The sequence below is a fragment of the Lycium barbarum genome, chromosome 10 (genome assembly GCF_019175385.1).
Source record: "Lycium barbarum isolate Lr01 chromosome 10, ASM1917538v2, whole genome shotgun sequence".
Taxonomy (NCBI): domain Eukaryota; kingdom Viridiplantae; phylum Streptophyta; class Magnoliopsida; order Solanales; family Solanaceae; genus Lycium; species Lycium barbarum.
In genome coordinates this window covers 75,292,849-75,299,497 of record NC_083346.1, presented here as the reverse complement: position 1 = coordinate 75,299,497, position 6,649 = coordinate 75,292,849, and the positions used below count along the sequence as shown (strand labels likewise).

The 6,649-nt window shown below is 36.7% G+C and overlaps 1 long non-coding RNA gene across 1 annotated transcript; it reads left to right on the top strand.

Moving 5' to 3' along the window:
• The first annotated feature begins 338 nt into the window (after nt 1-338).
• LOC132614274 (uncharacterized) lies at nt 339-5,785 on the top strand. Its single transcript, XR_009572230.1, has 2 exons — nt 339-914; nt 5,468-5,785. It is a non-coding gene; the product is annotated as an uncharacterized LOC132614274 (long non-coding RNA).
• The last annotated feature ends 864 nt before the right edge of the window (nt 5,786-6,649 follow it).

Sequence of the window (6,649 nt, the reverse complement as noted above, 5' to 3'; positions counted from 1 at the left end):
ATTCTTTAACTTTTTCTAATTCATATAGTTGATTTAGTTGATCATCGAATGATTGCTTTCGACAGATCAACCAAGTTAAATCTTAGGTTAGCATTCAACAAAAATAATAAAATTACACTATATAGTATATATAAGGTTGAAATTATTTGTTATGTATATTTAGTAAATGATAAATTTCTTCTTGTGTTGATTTTTTTTATATTTTGAATCTCTTTAGTGAAAATTCTGACTCTACCTCTAGAGACGAAGTCAAACTTTTAACTTTATAGGTCTTGGATTATAAACCAATGATTTTAAGTGTTAATAACTGAATTTTAAATTCAACATGTGTAAACCCGTTTTGAGCTTCTACCTCTGCCCTTGTCCGCTACTGCACCCAACTTTTCTCGAAAGTGATTGGAGACTTTTTTTTTTTTTTTTTTGTATGGAGTAGTTTGATTTGACATACTCATGGTAGTGGGACATAAACAAAAGGATGTAATTTGCTGGGGAAAGTACATGAATTTGCTGGGAAAATACATATTAATTTCCTAATCAATCACATCAACTGATGAAACAATCACATAAATATCCAAAGATCTATGTCCTACTTATATGTCTAATCCATTGTACACTTCCATCTCTTCTTTTAAAGATGATTATTGCGTGTCACTAACAATCAAATTAACAAAACCTTGTGCTTATCAATAACTAAATATTTTGTTACTTTAACAAATTGACAACTAAAACATAGAGGTGAGTCTTACTAGCGAACCAAGATGCTTGTTAGTAATATTATTGTGAATCAAAAAGAAAGAGAGAGGAGCTCATCCAAGATGCTTGTAGTAATATTATTATGAATCCAAATTCATCGGCATTATTCCGATGTTCAAGAACTCTCAAGTGAGCTCAAGATAGCATTTTGAGCAAAAGAGGTAATCTATTTATCCTAACTTTAAATATTTTTATGAAATAGAAGTCTCTATTTGATTTGAGTTTTAAACTAGTTCTTGAAATAGGTTTTGTTGAACTAGGATTCTTAAAAGGAGAAGAAGATCAATAGTGATGAGTTGATATAAATGGAATTGTTTTGAGATTCTAATGATTCCAATAGACTTGATAACTTAATTGTTGAACGAATTGAAGTCGAAAATCCAAAAATTCACCGTAATTGAATAATTAGGTGTCCCGACCCAAATCTAGCAGTAGGCCGGTGATAGGGCACCTGACGAGCTACTACTCAAAGGCGAACCCTCTATAATATAACGTGCGAATAAAAGTTGTTAACAAGAGAAGAATTTCTATCAACACTCTCAATATATAAAGGTAGGTTCAGAAGCATTAACACATACAATCCATAAGTGACCAAGTCAGGGAACTATGGAATCTGAAATACAAAATACGGGATACAACTAAGAAAGAAAAATACTAAGCCAATTAAAAGGAGAAGTTGCCGTCATGATCTACTGGTGGATCACCTCAACTGGATAGGAATTGGATAAGGGTTGGAGTTACTAATTAGCTACAGGACCCTCACTTGCTGCACCTGCACACACGCAATAACTGTGAGTTTAAAGAGACATCTTAAAATTCATATAGTAACGAAAAAGAGAGGAGAAATGGAGAGTACATCCCAGTTCAAAGAGGAAGAGCAAAATTCATAGATTTCGCAAACAAAATAAATAAATAAATGAAAACATAAGCGGGAAAACTTTAAATTGTTATGAAACAAGTTGCTAGGGCCAATTGTTGATGGATCTCAAGTTGATGGTCATCATGTCAATACAATTGTACCAAACCAACTATTTCGATTGGTTGGAGAGGTGGCAATGTTTTCTATAAATATAAACCTTCTTGTACAGACACACCAAAATTGAAAGAAAGTGTTGCTTCTCATTTCCTCTCCTCTAGTCATTTTATTTTATTATACTATTTTTATTTTATAACGCGTTATCAGCACGAGGCTCCTTTAGATATATTTTCATTATCATTTTGAGGTTTATTTTTATCTTTTAGGTATATCATAAAATATCTAAAAATCTATCTTACGCATCTTATGATGATTTAAGTTCTTATAGTTGTTATGTAAAAAAAAAATTAGACGTAAAATCATTAAATAGCTTATGTGAAAACCTGTTACGATTTCAAGTTTAATAAAATATTCATAAACCCCTTTGAATATGGTAATGACTTATGGATCAAATGTTAGCAAATATTGATGTATTTACATGATATTACATATCTTGTTTATATGATTATTATACTGGGATTGGGTGGCTAGCATTAATGGAGGAAGTTTGGGGTTTATCTCATGCCTCTTAACTGGAATTCAATTGGCTGACTTATGGATCAATTGTTAGCAAATAGCATCTCGCATCTCCTGGCCGGGTGTATCATGTGGAGGAGCTAGGGGTGCTGTAGCTGTAGCCCCTCTGGGACAGAAGGGTTCTGAGAAGACCGAGATGGGGCTTCACTTTGGGACTCACCCTGACCCACATTTACCGGTGGCACCCTCCTGGTACCCTCATCTGTCACAGCCTTACCTCTCTGGCTAGCTGAAGCGCTCCTTGTCACAGGCATCACTGAAATCAGAACACGTTATTAGAAAAGGAATCCTGATGATATGGCTCTAAGGCACGATCTAAGATAAGAAAGAAGGACAATTATCCTAAATGCCCTATAACCTCCTGTTTATAAGTTTGGTGCACAACAGACCCATAAACAAGACTCTACAAGATACGACTTGTAGACAACCCTATGACAAAACAGCCCTGATACCAAGTTTGTCACGACCCAAACCGGAGGGCCATGATAGGCACCCGATCCCTACCTACCCAGCACCGCTAAAATATGCTTTCGTATCGTAATCATACACAAGGATGGACCACGAGGGTCATCGGATGGCAACCCGCTAGATCTTAAGAGAACTATACTGAAAAGGGATGAGCCTGAAAGGACATACGTATATAACCATGCTGGACATAAATGAACGGGCTGACAAGGCCATCATAGACACCTATACAACAAAATATAGGCTGAGAGGGCCATACACCGTCTAACTGTACCACGACTGTCTACAAGCCTCTACCAGAGTACATGACATAATAAGGTCGGGACTGGGCCCCGCCATACCCATATGTACAACAAAAATATAGCGTACCAAAACACGACAACAACTCTGAGACAAGTGGAGTGCACCAATATCAGCTGAACGGCAACCTACTGAGGCAGATCGTCACTTTGTCTACCTGAACCTACGGGCATCAAACGCAGTGTCCCACAAGCGAGAGGGGCGTCAGTACGAACAAAGTACTGAGTATGTAAGGCATGAAAGTAACATAAATGAGGCATAAAAGTGCATAGGATAAAAAGGAATGAAACTTGTGAAATGCATAGGTACTGTATATATGCGTATATAACGCCTGCTCATACATATATATATGCATATATAACGCCTATCAAGCCTCTGTGGGCATCTCATCGTATCATATCGGCCTCTGTGGGCATAATCATCATCATATGACCAGCTAATCAGGTGGTAGTGCGTATATAATGCCGTAGCCTTCCCCATAACCCATATAGATATTGTTACATCTAGAAAATTTTGAGTTATCGCATTATAAGTGGACTAATGTAAGCCTAAAGTGGACATGAGGTCCTTATGAGATTAAGAAGAGTATTTGATAGCTTTAAGTGAGTACATTAAGATTTTGAAGTCATATGAATCGGTGGGATTAAGTTTGTCGAAGGAAGTAGAATGTAAGTCATGTTTGGGATGAATTCGCAACAATTAAGTTATACTTTGGTTAGTAATGAATTGAGGAGGAGCTATAGGGCCCCTTATATGGTTAATGAAGTGTTACACAAGTGCCAAGAAGGTTCCCTAAGGATTGGAAGTCAAACGAATAGAAACGAGCAACTTATCGAAAAAGGATAATTTGACGGACCGTAGGACATTTGACGGCATGTCAAATGGTGGAGCTCCACCGTGAAACATTCACTGTGAGCCATGTCTGGCTGTCCAGTTTTACGGACCGTAGGAATTTTGACGGTTCGTCAAAGTGGGCGTCAAAATGCTCGACGGGTTTTTAAGTGACGCTTTATATATTTAGTTTTATATCATTTGGGATCATTATTTCCCCAAATCAGATCCTTGAGCTCTCCAAAACCCTCTCTTTAAATCCATAAACTAATCCAGGCCAAATCCAAGGGATTCAAGAGATTCAAGTGCAAATAAGCTTGCTAGGGTTTGTGTAACTTAAGTTTTCCTTTGGTATTGATGTTGGAGACTTCACTTGAGTGGAGTGAGTTGATCCAAGACTTATTCTTGTGTGATTGAGGTAAGTTTTTACATATCTTGCATCTGGTTAAAGTTGTTTGATTGTTATACCATGTGGTTGAAGGAAGAAAAGCGAAAAGAGAGTCCAAGTATGAACTTGAGGATATTATGAGCTATAAGTTAGCTTGAATCATGATTCTTAGCATGTTATGAGTATAATCTTGATGTGGGTGATACAAATGATGTTGGGGAAGTGTTGTATGTAAGTATACTTGGTGTTGTGTTGTAGCTATTGTTATGAATGATCATGAAAAGGAGTTTTGGGGATTGAATAATACTTAACTTGAATGAAGCCTCTTAATTATGGTATTGTTAAGAATTTCATTAATGATTAGGAGCTGTTTTGGAAATCGATAGAAGTAAATGAAATAGGAAAAATGCTGCCCAATTTTCGCTAGCTTACGAATTATACTAATTTGAAGTTAAGGGTGTCTTTGAAGCCTAACCTTGGTATGAACCCTCTTAAATGTAGATTTCTCCGGCTTTAGAGGTGAATGTTAAGTAGTTAAGAAGACATAAAGGTATGTAAGGCTAACCCTTCTTTCTTAATGCATGATTCCATTGTTGTATACCTTCACGTGGAATCCATAAATGTCTTCTATGACGACTTCATTCCGAGAATCACTAAAGCTCATAGTTCTTGATACTCCCATGAGATTATTGATTCCATCCTATGATAATTGATCTTCTAAGGAAAGATATAGTAAAAATGATGATGATAATGTTGTATATATATATATATATAGATATGTAAAGCTATGTTGTAACACTGAGTCCCTTTGTGGCCGGGTATGCTTAACACCGAGTCTTATATGACCGAGTATCTATTGTGCACACCACTGATCAGTTGGGTATGAATAACACCGAGTACTATTAAGGCCGGGTATGTTATCATGATGATGCTATCTATATATGTATGTATATGTATATGTATATGTATATGTATATGTATGGAAGGTCTTCCTTAAAGAAAGGGGTAAGTAAATATGATAAACATCTCAAGAGGTACAAATGGCTCTTCTATCGCATGGCTCTCCTATTTCATGTTATCCTTCATGCTTTTATCATGTTATCACTTATACCTTACATACTCATTACATTGTTCGTACTGACGTCCTTTTGTTTGTGGACGCTGCGTCATGCCTGCAGGTGGACAGGGAGACAAACTTGATCCTTAGGCTGCTTTATTCAGAGATCATCTAGAGGAGCTCCATTTGATTCGGAGCTGCAGCCGTTGGTACTATTCTTTTGTGTATCTATATGGGCATGGTGGGGCCCTTTTCCCATCTTTATGATGTTACATACTCTTTCTAGAGGCTCGTAGACAGTTGTGTATAGCTAGATGTCTTTTAGCCTTGTCGGCTCATATCTTTGTATATCATTTTATTATCCTTGTCGACTTGTGTGTGTATATATATATGGGCATAGTGTTGATGTTGATATAAAAGTGCCTTAACCCGATGGAAATTGTGTTATTAATGCATAGAGATTATGAGTAGGCCATGTGGCTCACCTAAATGGGATTGTGGAAGTATGATGAGAGGTGCCCGATGGGTTAGCTCCGGGTGCCTGTCATGACCCTCCGGTTGGGTCGTGACAGGTATCATATAAGTATACCCGTATATAACGCCTATGGGGTTATATCATATATATATATATATGCTATAATGCATGAGTATGATAAGAGTACACCCTGGATGTGTTGGAGTAACGTAAGGTCGTTACACCTCCGAACATGAGATAGCATCTTCATAAAAAAATGACTCTATGAAGCACACTAAATCTGGAAAAGGACTTGCTAAGAACAATATCACAAGGATATGAATCAACATAGAACATCTCTAGCTATTAAGAGTAGAATCATTACGGAGTAGCGTTACGTTTACATTTCGTTCATATGGATCATGCCAAAAGAAGGAAAGTTAGACTTAGCATACCTCAAGTCGTCAACACAATCCCACAATGAATCCGTCGAACTAGTACTCCAATACTATAACAAAGGAAGACATTTGCAAGCTTAGATGGTGCTAGTATATCATGTATATCAAAGGATAAATCCATTCTAAAACGAAACGGGCAGCATTTCCCCTACTTCTTAATCATCACAACACTTCCAAAAGTCAACAATCAACACAACAACCTCATATGATCCTCTTTTAAACTAATATCAACAACACTTAGAGATACACAATAGAACAACCCGATATACGCTTCGCATACTACACTTACACACCTCCTTCTTCCAAATACACCAAGTATAACAACCTCAACACAATCTTAACATCAACTATTTTCCATGAAACAAGAATTTAACTCAAAAACACATTAAAA